Source organism: Xiphophorus couchianus, chromosome 3, assembly GCF_001444195.1.
Source record: "Xiphophorus couchianus chromosome 3, X_couchianus-1.0, whole genome shotgun sequence".
Lineage (NCBI taxonomy): Eukaryota > Metazoa > Chordata > Actinopteri > Cyprinodontiformes > Poeciliidae > Xiphophorus > Xiphophorus couchianus.
The window spans coordinates 21,337,219-21,354,740 of NC_040230.1; the positions used below are offsets into that span (position 1 = coordinate 21,337,219).

A 17,522-nucleotide genomic window follows, 5' to 3' on the forward strand; every position below is an offset into this window, starting at 1 on the left:
CCTTTATCTGCCTTTTGTGTACATTCACAGAACATGGTACCTTGTTCTGTTCTTTCTTTTCCATTCCAGCTCTGCATGGTTTTAGGACAGGTGTGCAAGCCTGCATAAACTGCTCAGGAGCATCCATCAGTACTGTACATGCATGCACCTTAACTACAGCAGCTGAGTCCTCTGAAGGTTAAACTGGACACAGACTAATTTATTTTGCCCTCTGAGGGCTACTTTCTCCTCAAATAATGAGCCTGGCAGTTTACCCCATACTAAACCTCCCCAGTACTCCACAGATGGCCGTTCAATTAGCAGGCAAGAAACATGCAGAAAGGCGATGCATAGTATAATCATTGATCTTACAAGAGGGACCGCATTCACATCTCGTCATGAGCAACATACACTGACAAATACGCGCACACACAAGAGTGCAATACACAGATAAATATCCGAGCATATGGCTTGTGCACACATGTATGTGTACCTAGAGGGCCAGATTACTTTGCTTCCTGCTTAGCAAGCAATCTTTCTTCAGGTCACTATTCCTCACTTCCACACAGGAACAATCTATAAATGCAGACTTCTGGGAAACAGCCGACTGAATGTATTTGGAAGAGTCATCTGAATTTAGTTACCGTGGAGCTGCTGAATCGTTTACATCGTATGGCGGATTTCAAATTTGAGATAAATGCTGTATGCAGGTAAAGAAGATTGACTTTCAGGTTTGCAGCTGTGGAGCTATGAACTCATTCTCGAGATATCGGCCTGTTCCCCCCCTCTTATCTGTCCCTTCCCTCCAGTGTAGTATAATTCTACTGCGCTTGCTATTTTAAGTAATATTAAAAATTGGGAAAGCCCCATTGTGGGAAATTTTCCCAAGGAAAGAGGAAAAGTGGGTAGAGGAAGGAGTGGAATTATTATTTTCTTCGGCAAAATCACACTGAGTCTTTTCTGCCTGACACTTCCAAGTGTACCAGAAATGGGGAAACATGCCCTTAAACATTTTCTTGACCAGGAAGCTTTCTGTAAAATTCCAATCGAGGCCAATTTTAATTTCTTTTGAGAATGTCTTCTCTCTGAGTAGTCCCAACTTTTTCCCCCAATCTAATATTAATTAGTGTTGTCTTTAAATGTTATTTGTCCTGTGTGGCTCGTTTTGTTCTGGCGTGTCTGGTCATTGGTGGCTTTGGTAAAACAATGGAACTACAAGTGCTCAAAATATATCTATAACAAACAACATCTGTGTATTAATATTAATGTTGTTTATGCTCATTGCTTTTAGTTAATATGACTTTTCTTGCTTTTTTTCAGTTTTCAGAAAATCCTGCATTTATAGTATGTGGATGTAATCTAAAAGGTGAAAAATTTACCATTACACATGTGGAACATCTGTATCACTGTGGAAGCTAAATATTTATTTTAGCTGCTTTTTTTATTTTTATTTTTTACAATTATTTTATGGGCTTACACTGACATGATGAGATGGAGAATTTGTGAAAAACAGTACGTTTGCAAGTCCCACTGTTTAGGAATATAAAATTTTCTATTCATATGCTGAAAAGACATTTGGGATTGGTGGATTTAAAGGCAGATATTCACCAGGGAGTTGTGGGCAAGCAGAGGGTAGCTGCATAATCAGCTCTACCATCAGCCAACTGATATTCTGCATAATAGAGGAGAGATTTTTGGCTCAGTGGGGGTGCGCGTGCGTGTGTGATACATGTGTATGGTGGGGCAATGGCAGCCTCAGTGTGGGTTTGCCCTTTTATCTGCATGGATGTGTACAAGTTTGCTTGCATCCTGTCTGAATTTGTATGCATGTGTGCCATCTATGTCTGGATGTTTATCTGCGCGGGTGTGCGTGTGTGTGTGTGTGTGTGTGTGTGTGTGTCAGGAGCACTGACCTCTTTCCCCATGGGGAGAAAAGTCCCTGTCTCATTAGAGAAGAGAGACAGATAGAGAGACAGGAAGGCAGTGGAGGAACAAAAAACGTAGGACGAGGAGAAAGACAGGGAGCAGCAGAGTGAGGGTAGCTAGAATGCATTAAAGGGTCAAAGATCACTCATCCATTATCCCAGTGTGCAGGAAGGGGCCATGGCAGAGAAGGTCACAAAGTTTTCTGAGTCAGATTCGGATCCACAAATCCTTTTGCTTCATTTTTCTTCTTTAGGGACCCTTCATTGACATGATGCATTTCTCAGACCCCAACCAATACCATCACCCTAGCTGTTGATGTGACCGAGCTCTGACCCTGGTCAAAAGTGCAGATTCTGATCACTCAAGCAGTAATTTAAACTTTTGAGTGTAGCAAACACTTTGAACCACACATGTTCAGTGAGTTGACTAATCACTGAAGATTCACAAACACCTTGTCATATTGATAGTACACAGAGACTGAGGCACATACTGACCAAAATATATTCATGTTCCAAATTTTCTCTCATTCAATTCGAAGCAAAAGCTAAGCTAATCCAATCCTGCTCAAAAGCCCAGCTGCCCAGAAAATCAGCTGGTTTGATCATTATAAGCTAGTCAGTTGCCCTTTTGAACCGTGACAACGGCAGCTTCTTTATTATTACGGTTGTTATCATTAGGAGTGCTAATTTGGTGCCCTTAAAGATAACTCTGACCTATGCTTTCTGACCTTTTACCACCTACACACATTTAAGCATATTACAGCCTTGTGACTTCTGCACTTGGTAGTTTGCTTGCATTTGTTGTCCTAATGAAAAGATAGACTATGCGTCATTTTGTGCTCTGTGTGAGTCAGACTCTGTCTTAACTTCAAATACAGTTTAACATACTAGATTACTTCCTTTAATTGAACATAGTTATAGAAGCCAATTATTTGAAATTTTATACAACCTTAAATTGGTTCACTATCAGTGAATTAGGGAAAATTACTTTAATCACACACTTATTTCTATGACATTTTGATGCATCAACTGGATTATTTTCAATAATTGGATATTTGCCTTGTTCTGAGCCAAATAAGACATGGCTCTGCTTCCTCAAAGGTCTTCCCAAATACATCACTTTACTAAAAGTCTGACCAGCTGTTGAACTGTCTGGGGAAGAGTAGACTGTCTTTCAGATCATCTCCTTTAAGGAGCCTCTAGCAAGTATGTTCTCTGTTTTTCCACTGGTGCAAACTCTGCACCAACTTCCCCCTAAAAGACATGTGCTTAGTTAACACCAGTTTTCTGCTGAACAAGAGGAAAGAACCGCTGTAGTCAGATGTAGAAGTGGGTAGTAACAAATTACATTTACTCAGTTACATTTACTTGAGTAACATTTTGAGAGTAAAAAAAAACAAAAACTTTTAGGAGTAGTATTAGTTTTGTTGTTAATTGTTGCAGATTGTCACCATCAGGATACTGACTATTCCTATTTTTTTTTGCAGTCAGAGAGAGGTTAAGTCTGTCAATGCAATCAGTCGACTGCCTCTCACTGAATCCATTAATGGCATTTCCAACTGTTCTTTAACACTGTCAGTTTTTTAACATTCACAGGTTTTGCTGAAGAGAGATCAGGTGATTAGGACTGCAATTACAACAAGCGTTCACAAGCACTGCTTCTCGTTTCAAACAGCGTTAATAAATTAAGGTGGTGATACTAAGGCATCTGTTTGCAGAGATAAATAATGTTATTTATTGAATTAAACTGACTTCATGCAATGTGATCCCTTGCAAGCATAGAGAAACACAGGAGGAGGAGGATCAACTATTAACTGCCTGAGATATTTATAAAGTTGTGGTTATGACTTGACTGTCAGGCAGCCAAAAATCAAACGTTTTCACTTCCAGACGTTAAGCCATGGAACCATTTTAGTAGAAAGAATGTAAGTTCTAGGCCATAGTTCTCAATTGTAGAAAGGTAGACATCTACCTTCAGGCCGGGACTCAGTCTCTTCTTCAAGCAGAGAAGTTAAAGCATGCTAGCCTCTTCTTCACAAGTAAATGGGCGGATGGAACGGGAAACGAACAGGTGAATTTAAGCCTCGTTGGGATTTATATGGGCACTGCTCTGCGTTGGGGTCTCCCAAATGGACTGGAAAGGGTTGTTGGGCCAAAGCATGTCTGTATTTTCCTCCTGGACTTGTTACTGCGCACACAAGCCCGAGCGAACACACACACACACACACACACACACACACACACACACACACACAACCCATGTGGGACACTTTTCTACATTCAGTGCATGCCACAATCCAGACTTCCCTGTCTTTTAATTGAATCAAGAGGCAGTGTGTGGGCGTTTGAGGTTTGAAAAACAGGAGAAGCGTGGGGTGTGGGGAAGCTTCACAGGACGGCTGATTGTGTGTGTATAAACAGACAAGAAATCTAATTGTTGGACTCCATGTGTGTATAAATGCAGTCACGGAAGTATGTTTATGTGTGAATACTGCTGAGCATGATAAAATAAACTTGGGTGAGCAAGTGGTGAATCAAAATTTTTGGCCTTCATGGCTGGTGATAAAGTCAAAAACTGTTTGGCTGTGTTCTATACAAGTGTTATCATTAAAGGGATTGAGGAATAACAAGTCTGAGAAGATTTAGCGATATTGAAACATCACAGTATTTCTTCTCGAAAAGTAAAATCTATCTTAGAAAGCATTATGTAGTTTGTATCTCAGCATGCAACTTCATAAAGTGAATGCCCACTGGTATGCTGGGAAGTTTTATTTTTCAGTAAGAGGATATCTTAAGTTGCCCTGTTGTGTTTGCATCGTTGACAAACAGAAGTCTTCTGGTTGGGCTGCCTTTCAACACTTACAATATATTGGGACTGGTGAAGCTTTCACCACTTTCAAATCACAATTTAGAGTAAAGACCTGCTGTGTGAACATAGCCTTAGACTGAGACAAGCTTGAAAACCATAATAGACTGCCCTTGAATACACTTGAGTATTCTACATGGATTACAGTGTTTACAAAAGCAAGTCATGATTTTTAAAATTTCTACCCTATTTTTAAAAACAAAATTTGACATTGTACTCATGAACTCAGTATTGTGTATCATCTCCTGAGGTAACATAATCATTACAACTCTAGGAATATCCCACTGGCATAATGTGTAATCACAGAAAATAAGTCCAACATGAAGCTCTACCGACTGCACGCACTTAAGTCATTGAAGTGTGATGAAATCTGACTCTGTGCAAAGATGAAAGGATTGGGGGGAGCCAAGTAAAAGACACTGAGTAATGATGAATCCTGTGATCATCTGCTGAAAAAAGAGAAAACGTAAAACAGCAATGAAGAACAAAGCGACCACAACAGAAGCCCCAAACCTCCATGAAGCCCACCACCTCATCATCATAGAGTAATGTGGTTTGTCTTACAGGAGGTTCCTATACTTATTACGGGCATTATATAAACTCCTCATGTGATCGCGTCAAAGTATATGAGCTCCAACATCCCTTAAAGATCAGGTTCTTAGTCTGTTTGTAAAGCTGATCTGATCATTTTCTTCATTAGGTATTCAGTGGCTTGTTTATTTGTGCAAAGGCCTATAACCATATGTTATACTCGCTTTAAAACGACTGTAATTACTTTATGAAGCTAAGGACATTTCCACATGCTTTTTTAAATCCATCATATAATCCTGATCACATGCTTAGATCACTGCAAATGTTATTCATGACTGTATTGCCTCAAACAAAAGCCAGTTAAGAATGAGAGAGAGAGAGTAGAAAGATAGGTTCGAGAGAGAAAAATGCTGAAAAACAGCCTGTGAGAAGCAGAGTGAGAAGCAGACAGCAAGGAGAGAAATGGAGTGAGAGTTGGATGGAAAAATAGAAAGAAAAGCAGAGGAGGAGAATTAAAGAAACCACAACAGAAGCTCAAAGTCCTTAAAAGCCCCCTTCTCCTCATGTTGGTGGGGTGTGGTGTTGGGGATTTGGCTTAACTTCCTACAGTGCAGCCCCTTTCTAAACATCTCATATATACATCCAGTCAGGCACAAAGTTGCAGCAAACCACATCACAACTGTTCATGAGAGCGTGTGTGTTTGTGTGGGTGTGTAAGCTCTCCGCTCAGCTGCTCCCAGACTCACAGAGAGCGTTTGCTGCCTGAGCGTGTCAGAACTGTCTCTTGATCTCATCTGTCTTTTTATTGCCTAATCCCTGTTTCTTCTCTCATTCCTCTCTCTTCCTCCCTATGTACTTCCTTCTTTGTCCTTCATTTTCTCCCTTCAACCCCAACAATCCCACTTCATATTTCTACTTAGACTTTGACTATAGCTGCGGTTGCTTTGACAGCATTAGTTTTAAGTTCATGAGAATAAAGGTCGTTCTTTTCCCTGTCTCCTCACAGTCTGTATTTGTGTTCTCTTTGGGCTTCATACAGGCTTACTAAAGTCCTCAGTTTAAGGAAGTAAAGATGGGTTTGTCCAATCCAAGATATGGGTCATTCGTGTATTGGATTTAGTGTAGGACGATGAATGTTTCATTTTGGTTTAACAGTGCCTCAGCTCTACAGTGGCAAAATGTTTGTTCGACTTACCCTCCTCTGACTCTATGCCATCTGTCAGGCTTTCACATTTAGTCCTCTTAAATTCCCAAAAGCACCTTTTAACCAAGACGCAATGGATTTTGTGACTAGTACGTGATTTTTGGAGTTTGTGAAGCTTTTGACCTACTAATACCGATTTTTGCCAATTCCATGTTTTTTTTCTTTCAGAACTACCTGAGACATGAAAAGTTTTTTCTGCTATGAGTTTGAACGAATTATTTTATATATTGGTGACAGGAGTGTCTTCACACTGCATGTGTGAGAGAACAGCTGCTGTGAAACCTGATTTACTATTCATAAACACAATAATAGAGTTTACTGTTTAAACTGTGGCTCATTCATAACAAATAAAGCTGAGAGGTCAAAATGATTAAACAGATCAATTTTGTTCTATTCCACAGCCTTCCTGTTACCTGCCTTTCATCTCGCTCTCTCCTATTTTCTCACAGCCTGAATAAATTACAAACATCTTGTGAAGTCATAAAGAAATGGTTTCTTTTTAAACAGCTTCTTGCATCGCTGTGGTTTCTCTAACTTCATTTTTTAAAACCTTTGTTAGTGAATAAGAAAGAACTAACTGAGTCTCCTCCCTGCATTAAGATCTTCCACATTAAAGCGTTTTGTTGTAGCTGCGACCTGGAAGCACTTAGACTTTATGCATTTGCTGATCAGTAAAAGATTGAATTCTTTTAGTTTCCAACTGGTCGGGTTCTCGTGGCAGATCAAGTGGAGCATTGTCCAATTCTGATCCCATGCACTTTTCTTGTTGCCTCTTATACTTCTACTCTCATACTCATAATATGCTGTTGCAAATTTACGTTGTGTAAAAAAATGTCCGCAGAGGTAAACGGAAAAGAAAAGAAATTGTGTTCTTAAGCTCTTTATGGAAGTGATGAAATACTTAAATATACAGCAACAGAATGCAAGTAAAAATCATCAAATGTGCTTGAATTTATTTGGAGAAGATAATTATAAATACTTGGTCAAAACAGAGTTCTTGTGATGAGTGGCCAAAAATAATCAGCAAAGTGGCATTTAAGTTTAAACTGAACTTTATAGACCTTTTATTCCTGTCCATAAAAACACTCTTTTTGAAAAACTTCAAATAAAAAACTCACCAAAATTGTGAATCAAACTTGTTTTTTCTTTACCAAAATTCTTAATAATAATTATTTCTTTTTCAGTCTGCTAGCTCTTTAAACTTTAACACTCTTACCAACAGCTGTGAGGTTCTTATAGCTTATACCCACAAAGCAAGAGAAAGCTATTAACTTTATGATGCCTCATCTAATTTTTATCTTTTGCATGATCCACACTTGGGAAAGTTTTAGTGCTCAAAAACAAAGTAATGGAGATGTGGAAATGTGGAAACACTCAGCACATACACTGCAATTAAATGGTTTTAAGATGTTAAATCTATTAGTCATCAGTTTCTGAGGAGATTTATTGTGAAAATGTCCGAGATGACCTATTATTTACTTCTCAGAGCTTGGAGCTCTAGACAGTCTAGCAGTGAAACGCTGAAACAAACGTGTGGAATTGAATTTTCTTTCTATGTTGATAATCAGTACTGTGGCAAAGCAGCCGTCATGATGATTAAACTCAGATGTTGATTTTTAAAATCTGGCATGCAGCTGGAAAGGTCTGTCGCCACAACTCTCTCAGCTTTGAGTCAGATCAGCAGCACTACTGAATTTTAAACAAGAAATGTGTTTGTAATGTAAAGATTAATTCACATTCTAGAAACATTATTAAAAACCAGCTTCACTTGTTCTTTGCTAAAGAGTTATGAATAAAACCATTATTTATTTGTAAAAGAAAATCTGCATTCTGCCAAAATTCATCTATTTGAAAACGGGTTCAATGTTTTTAATTGTAGACAGTACTCATTGAATGCAGAGACAGCTATTTATTAATATTTTACAGGTTTGTTAATGGGTTTATCAATACACTTTGGTACGCCCAACCTTTTGAGGACATTCATGATCTAGACAAGTGGAAGTGAGTTCGATACCTCCGAAGTAGTGACCAAGTTTGAGCTTCAGATATTTTAAGCAACTTATTTAAAATAAGTTTTCATTTCAAACTAAGCCCTGGAGCCTTTAAAAATAGTGGAGCCACAAGTAAGTGTATTGTGATCTGTTTCATACATTAGAGGGAGAGAAACAAAAAAAAAGACTTTATCTATGTTTTTATTAACTTTTTAAAAAATAATAAATCTGCAGTATTTAAAAAAAATATTGATCACATGTTATCTATGTAATAAGATGCCAAACAGACATCCATCTGCTTTTGTTGCTGTTTACTTGTGACTAACGTTAGCATTTGAATTTGTTTTTATTGTTAGTTTATTATCTAGATAAAAGTCTGGCTCCAGTTTTGGGCGATCATCCAGCAGCTGCTTATGTGCTTTAGCTGTGACGCTAAATAAAGACACTATTATGTACGAGTGAGGTCCTTTACCATTAAGCCAAGTTTCTCTAACCACCCATAAACATGAAAATAGTTCATGTGTATCCATGCTGGTACAAATGTCTATTTCTGTATCAGTTGTGGTTCTGACCTTCTCCTTCAAACCAAAACTGTGCATGAGTCACAATCTTTTAACCATTTATAAATCTGCTACTGAGACGGGTCCCAATAAATTGCTGCTCTCAGAATATTCACATTTATTTTATATACAGATGCCTCATTAACCTGCAATTTATTCATTTTTTTACTCATTTCAAGAAGTGCCTAGTTTTTTTTTTATATTCATTTTATATTTTCAGTGTTATATAATGCTTTCATTTCCAGTAAAACACTTTGCCATCAAGGTGAATAGAATCTTTTTCTTAGCACTTGATAGTTGTGCATGAGTCAGGCCTTCTGGTGTGCTAACTGGATTTTTTTTCTTTCCAATTCTGCCTCAGGTCTTGGACATTTAGTGGACCAGAAAGCTGACAGATGATGCCCATGAATGATGGATGATGTCTTCTTGGTGCCAGTTGAATGCATTATAAAGCAATGATACGGTAATTCCAGTTTTCCCCACCCAGAAACTTAGTGCTGTGTCTGAAGAGAAGCTTAGAAAAGCTACAACCTACAACCACATAATTGCTAATAAAAAGATGGGGATGCATATTATCTTTTATTATTTTAGTTATTTATTTTCTACTTTTGTGTTACTAAATAAAAACGTACAAGGCTTAATTTAAGTACTTTTTTCAGCACAAAGTTTAAGATAAATGTATATTTTATTTTCATGGCATAATTTCAGATTGTAAAGGAAATCCAACGTTAGAGTATTTCAGTGGGTAAAAACCCCACATTAAGCAATTGTTTTAATATAAAGCACTAGTGCCCAATTTATTGGCACACCAAACAGTTTCTACAAAATAAAATGTGACATTTTCTTACCATTTACATTTGTCGAGGGAACTTTAAATTGTCTCTCTGGGATATAAAGGTGACATCGTGGTGTCATAGGTCAATATTTTTAACTTAACAGGTTGGATCAAGACCCAAATTTAGCTTTTAGCTGTGGGCCCATTTCTCTTCCCAGTGAATCATTTCATTGTACATTGGATAGTGACCTGTAACCAGGACATAAATAATATCTAGACATTGTCATTAAAAATGTGTTGGAGTGTAACACAAAACTCAAAACTGTGTTTAAGATTAAAGGTTTTTTTATGCATATATAAATTTAGCAATCAATGAGTTATTTTGTAGTTTCAGAAGCTAAGAGGTCACATTACCATGAAGTGGAAAATCTACTTTTCAGCATTTGATTTGATCAAATAAACTAGGCTCCTACTTTCTCAAAATCCTTTCAGTACTTTCATTGGTAGCTAATTGATCATTGAACCTATAACCTGCTAGTCAGAGCCATTGGCAAAACTGGCCCAGTTTTAAGTCTTTTGTATCTTCTGAATTATATATATATATAGTTTTTTTTTTTCTCCTTTTTTTAGTATCGACCTGAACTTAGCTCAAGTACAGTTCAGGCATTAGCAGATTGTTTTTAAGCAGATTTTGATCTCAAATATTCACATTCAGCTGTGATCACTAAATCCCCAAATACTGGGGGTCCACTGAAGTTAAAGGTCTCATCTGTCCAGAGCAATTATTCTAGATGTTTGTAGCTAAAAGAAATATCTGAACAAAATAGAGTCCCACAAATATGCGAGCAACATATTGTCCTGTTTCCTGTTACACTAGTAACACCCAAGGTGTATAGACCCAAAGTTGTGTGTCTGTGTGTGCAGATCCATGTCCTGTAGATTTGTGTTTGAGTGTGGAAACGTATGCAATTATTATGCTGGTGTGCGCCCCTGTTCCTACTGTAGTATGTAGGTCACCAGTATATTCCTGATGAAGTGTAGTCCTCTGGAGAACCCTACAGAGCCTAAATTAGATACTATTATCTCTCTGTGTGGGTGTGTGTGAGAGAAAGGGAGAGAGAAAGTGAGAGCGAGATAGACAGCGCTATCAGACAAGAGTGCCGCAGGCATGTGTTTTCAGTTTTGTGCACACACATGCTTTCACATGTGAGAGAGGTATTGTGATTATGCATGTCCATTTATGTGTGTAGGTGTATGAAATTACAGGCTATTTCAAATATAATGTACTTATGTATGTGTAGCAAAATGACACAGTCATCATCAGACTGGCTTGCTGATCCTTCCTGTTATGACTGACCTGTAAATGTAAATGTCAGTCTGTGATTTTTAACAACTCTAAAGTTGTAAAATATGTCCTTTTTGCAACAGAAAACATGCAAACTGGTTATAGGGTTAAAACTTTGACCTAAAAAAGCACATAGTCAGTGGCTTTTTCTTTTCAAGATGTCTTTGAAAAGGTTTTTTTAACTATAAGTAAAATAAGCAGTTTTGTTCTGGTAAAGCACTGAATATAATCAGTGGTTGTACCATTTGCTTTAGCTTCAGCATCCAAGGCAGTATCCATCATTGCTTGTGTGGCCAAATTCACTTATCTGCCCTCGCGCTTAAATGCGATAAACTCAATTCTTGTCACCGTTCTGTCATCAGACCAAATACACTAAAACCAGATAAAAATGTTTTGTCTGTGTCTTTTTGGAAACTTATTTTTTTCATTTATTTATATTTTTTTTGTGTGGAATTGCAGTTTAAATGTACGCCTTCTTATTCATTTATACTCGGTGCGGATTTGTTCGCGGAATCAAAATCCACCTCTCTACATTTTATGCAACCTCCTTCAGCAAAATGTCACCGGCTATACCAACTGATCCGGGACAGTTTTTTGAGACACTGCACAGCCCATAATCCTCTCTTCATTTCGAGATGTCTACATCTCTAGTCAGTCTACTGTCTGTTAAGTCACAGGGACAATACCACATATGGCCAATCTGTCAAACCAATTTGGAAATTTTTCCAGAGCTAAGCCCCAAAAGTTATATCCAACCTGAGAGGAATGAATAGGAGTGAGAATGTCTGCCTTTGAAAGGCTTCATGCTTTGACCAAATCATATGCTGTCACTCCTATGCCTTAGAAGGCCTGCACTTTTCATCAAAGCCCTTGATGGCTACCTTTCACAGCGCTGTCGAATACACCCTGTGAGCATCCCTCCCTCCTTTCCTCGGATCCCCTCCCAAAATCTCTTTCTTCTTCCCTCCGATGTCTACTACCCCTTTTCACTGCCCCCCACCCCCCACAATCTTCCATTCCCCTTGTCTTTAATCCCTCTATCCGTCTCTCCTTCCCCTCCTCAATCAAACCCTCAAATCCCTCCAGTTTTTTTCTCCTTTTTCCCTCTGTGTCTGTGCGACTTCAGTTCTGTCAAGGTAGATGAAACAAGAGAAATTCAAATTCATCACAGTCATAACCTGCCATAATAATCAGCCACTCTCATTCCTCCCTTGTGGTGGTAGGCCAATGTTGCTGGCCCCCTTTTTTGGGGGGGTGGTTTATTTGCATATTTGTTTCCCCTTTGTTTCTTTTGATGAATTATTTACCATAGAGAAAAGTGACAGCGGAGATCAGTGACGATTGCCGTCACGGGTGCCGCTCTTTGTAATTGTTCTCCTTTTTTGCTGATTTTCAATCAACTTTTTTCATGCAGACTACAGATGAGGAACAGGGAGGAGAACAAAAGTTACACATATATTTTAGCATTTCTGGTGGCATCTTCTCCTGTCTACAGGGAATGTGGCCTCCATTGTTGTCATAATGATTACAGAGTTGGCAAAAGCAGAAAAAAACACACAAAATGTGCTCACACACCTCCTACACAAAGGACAAGTTGGATGAAAACAAACACTTCCTGTTCTTGCTTACCTAAGTACTAAAGATACCTAATTGTAAGGCAATATGCTACTAATAATAGTTTACCAATGACATTAATTTTTAGTTAAGTGCAAACTGAGCTAGACTGAGCTGGTGGAAGCTTAAGCATCAGACCACACATGTCAGTGCAACAAAATAGGATCTTTAGCAGAGTAATCACAGTAAGTTCTTTGCCTTGACTGTAAGCCTCAGTAGCAGTGTTCACAGTGTGTTTCAAGGATATGCGCCACACATTTTCAAACACACACGCACACATACATACACCGCCATCCTGTCCCTGTGTTGCCCTATCCAAGAATAACAATGCATAATTCATGTCTGAAAGTCTTGTCTGCAGACAAAAGTTGCCGTTTGCATTTATTATTTATTGAAAACAGCTCACATGATGAATCCTTTAACAAACAGACTAAGCGCTCTGCACCTATTTCTTCCTCTCGTGCCGTTTGTGATTTGGTATAGATTTTTATTTATTTATTTATTTATTTATTTTGTTGGGCATGGGCTCATTAGCTGAAATTGGGATGTGAGATTAAGAGAGAAATAAGAAAGGGGAAAGAAGATACAGAAAGGTGCTGGAGAGAGGGATGATTTGAAGAGGGAAATTGGGCCAAAGAATTAATAGATCAGTTTTTAAAAGGTGTGGATGAATGAGGGACTTTATTAAGCAACCTAATTAATTTAACAATGATATATATATATTTTTTGGCACACAGTTTTATTTTAGACTTTAGGACTTCTCTGGAAAAGTCTGCTAAAATGTCAGTGGCAGATTTGTATAACCTTTCTATGTTCTTGCTGCAGAGCTGGACACACTCTAAGATAGAATTACTATACGTTTCTTCTGAACAGTTTCAATAAGGATGGGAGTAATTGTTTAAGACTGAAAGGAGCATTTTCCATTTGACCAAGAGTTTGTGATTTTCTTTTTTTTTTTTTTCAATCTGCCAATTAAAATCTTATCACTCATGCAGAGTAAGCTTAACATTATTCTGGTGATGCCATTTATATTTAGAATTTTCTTAAATGGGAAAAGACACACAACAACGTTGGTTATTTCTGTTGAACAATCTTAAAAATCCAATTTGGAATAGCAGTGATTAAGCAGCTGATGCGATATGATAAGAAATGAAATGAAATAATCACAGCAGGATGAAAGCTGGCAGTCCAGACATGAGCAGGGAAAGAATGTATTTGTAATGGCTGCCATGGGAAAAAATAATGAATTGCATAGATTTAAGAGATAGGGAGATTTTTGCTCAGCAATGTACTTGATACTCTGTACGTGCCTGTCCATATTTTTTTGGTAAATTTATCCTGTCCTGACGGAACAAGGTTTTCTTTAGTTTCGCGAGCACATGGGAAACATTAAACCAGATTTTGTTAAGGAGAAATAGTTGCAAGAGGTGTAGAATGAGCACAAAGATCTCGATGACCGACCATAAAGTCCATAAGCAGTTAACTTAAACAAGATAAACTGTTTGTACAGGAAGATTTGCACGAGACGTGGAATGCAGCTGGGAGTTGTAGAAATAATTCCAAACTCCAGACACACTTAAGTAGCTTTCTAACTCTGATTCATCTCCATTAAATGGTTACATGTTTCCTTGTTTTCTGTGGCGACAGAAGATACGCTGGTAGTATGTAATGCTCCTGCATCACCTCTATGTAAATGGGAGTTGTATTACCAGTTAATAGCCATGAGCAAACAAATAATTTGAATTTGACAAGAACAAAAAACCCTATTATAATAAGATATTGTTTATAAGGCATTGACCTGTCCTTTAATTTCATTCCTGATCCAGTAGAACTTTTATACCCTTCCTCCCAGTTTGCACAAATCCCTCTCAATGCAAATACGTCTTACATTTCAGATTTTGCTATGGTTTGTATTTAAGGGGATACGAGCATAAAACTTCTCACAAATGCTTACGATTAGATTCTTATCAATTTCAGAGGCGGAGCCATTTGAAAATGCAATTGCCATAGCAATAGTTGTTAGGTAATCAGTTTTGCATATTAACCGACCACTGAAAATAACTTTCATAACCTGATTTTATCTGTTTAAATATTATCAACCCAGCTGGTTGCCCCATTATGGTTTTGTCCCCCTTTAGGTACGAGCTAATACAAAGCGTATGCAAAATGTCCAGGATCATATAGTTTAATCAGCTTCAAAGTGATAAATCTATTGAACATATGGAATTGGTCAAGGAGCAATAGGACCAGCTCATTACACCTGTCATCTTCTGTACAGTAGTAAAGAGTTGGGAACTAAACTCAAGTTTTTCTTTTTTGATGACTGCAAAGAAAGAGATTTGGTAAAAAAAAAAAAAAAAAAAGAGCCATCTTCTCATTTCTTTAGATGCCACATGAAAAAAAAATGCACATATTGATCGACACGGTAAGGTGAAGGAATAGAGAACAAATACAAACATCTAAAGTGAAACAACTTGTGACAAAGTGGACTCTTGCAAACTTCAAATCACAAACTGGTTTCCACTAAGGGACCACTTTTTAATAATTAACCGGTTCCTCTGTTACAGGCCCCTGTCATTGTGGCCCACGTTGGCAGAAGACCACCTCACAGGGATTTTCCTCTTCACCAGGTAACCACAAAGAGGAAAAGAATCACATTATCCACATGTACAGTGCCCTCATCCGCCCACACACGTAAGCCCTCTGCACTACACAGCGCTGACCACCGAGGCAGGAAACACAGAAACGCGCACACACGCATGGCATATTATCTTTATGAGGTGTTATACATCGGTGACCACCAACACAGGGTCTCAGTGTTCCCTAATCCACACTGTGTCTGAAAAGGCCGCTTCATGCAGTTGAGGGATTACATTGTCGGATTAATGGGAGTTTTAATTTGAGTCATTGTTGGAACTCTTGGCCGTAAGAATAGGTGGGGAAATAATACCAGTACTTTCTGAATGAAATTAAATGTGAAATACATTCAACTTTCATCTTTTTATTTTAGAAATAAACCAGAAAAAAGTGAACTTTGTAAGATCAGAAACTGTTTTTAGTTTGTTTTGTCTAATAGTAATAAGAATATTACTATGAGGCATGTATCTGATTTTACCAGACATTTATTTGACAAGAAGTTAAAAGGCCATAGTTGTTAATATATTATACACAAAGAAGCTACAGCTTTTAAAAACTACTAAATGAAAAGAACATGGCATCCTCATTGTTTTTCAAAGGAGTTTGGTCATGTTTACCATAAAAAACTGAGTGAGTTCTGTATAAATACAAAGAATTTGAATTATCAGAATCAGAGGGTCTATTCTTGAAAATTAACATCCGATGTGAATGTGTGGCCACGTTTTGACAACACAGAAATGGATAAAGTAAAGATCGTAAACACAGATTTTCTAAGCTAGAGACTTGTTTGAACTCTTGAAGGAAACAAGTGAAAAGGTCAAATGTCTCTTCACAAAAGGAATTTGATTGTTGAAAACATGTTTTGACCCAGGATGATGAAAACAATTATAATAAATTTAAAGGGAGAGTCAACCCAAAACTAAACAGATGAGGAAACAAGACGGCTCACGACACAGCCAGAGCACAGAGGTTGCTTAAAAGAATCAAGATAAGAAAATGCTTAAACCAGTTTTATATTTTATGTTTCTTCTGTCAATACAAAGCACTGAAAGATTTCTCCAGTCTGTGTGAAATCAGGAGCAACTTGACTTGCTAATTTAAGACGATCTATTCTGGTGACTTCTGTTGAAAAGAACATGCCAATACATGCATGTTCAAATCTGAGTTCTGCTGGTCAGAAATGGAGCACAAACATTTATCACTTTATGAATTCAAATTTTAGCTGGAAACTTTGCTATAGTTCATTTTGTCTTGGGTGGACATTGTGTTATACATTTATGTCTGAGTTTGGCTTCTCCAGTGTAAAATCACCACTCTTTGTTAAGCTGTGGTTTTATTCTCAGCAGCCTGCTGCATTTTTTTTCTTCTTCTTTTTTATCATACAATTTTCTCAATTTGGGTCATGCCTTTTGCTAAATCCCTCCACACCACTGAAAACAGTTGAAAAAGTGATACAAAATGTCCTTCAACTGTCGTATAGCGTCTCCCAATCATTTCCATCTGAACATCAGATTACAGATTCATTTAAATATTATCCACAGTTTGGCTTAATCTTGTTTTCATTTTGACTGATGCCCTTTAATGTAGTAAATGGCAGAAACCTGCTATAAAATGGCTAAATAATGCGTATATACCAGAGACATAGATGCATTATGTCCCCTAAAATGGAACAGAACCATAACTCCGGTTGGATAAAGAATACTCTAATTTTATCTTTCTCATGAGGAGACAGCCTAGTAAAAAATAAAACTGACCATTCCTTTTTTTTTCCTCATTTGGTTCCCAAAGCAGAACTAAATGGCTTTCTTAATCTGCTGTTTGTCATTTTAATTTGTTCTTTAAATGAAACACAAAATTCAACATATGTATCAAACAGGAGAATATGAAATGCACAATCATCCATTTCTTCCCTCCTTTTCTCATTTAAAGCTTGTGGAACAAATGAATTTCATTATTAAGATTAAATGAAACCACTCGTACAATCAGCTTCTGGATAGACTGCTGTTTTACCAGTCTCAAACTGAGAGTCACTGCTGAGTTCCACATGTAGTCCAGACTGCATTTATTTAGAAAATTTAATGATTTTGTTCTTTTA

At 37.6% G+C, this 17,522-nt stretch overlaps 1 long non-coding RNA gene across 6 annotated transcripts in view; it reads left to right on the top strand.

Annotated features, from left to right (window-relative positions):
- LOC114142039 (uncharacterized) overlaps positions 1 to 17,522 on the top strand; it is a 126,394-nt gene that overhangs the window by 79,322 nt on the left and 29,550 nt on the right. For all 6 annotated transcript variants that reach the window (XR_003594948.1, XR_003594944.1, XR_003594943.1 and 3 more), the window contains 2 exons: positions 9,418 to 9,519; positions 15,358 to 15,420. This is a non-coding gene — a long non-coding RNA (uncharacterized LOC114142039). The remainder of the gene's footprint in view (positions 1 to 9,417; positions 9,520 to 15,357; positions 15,421 to 17,522) is intronic.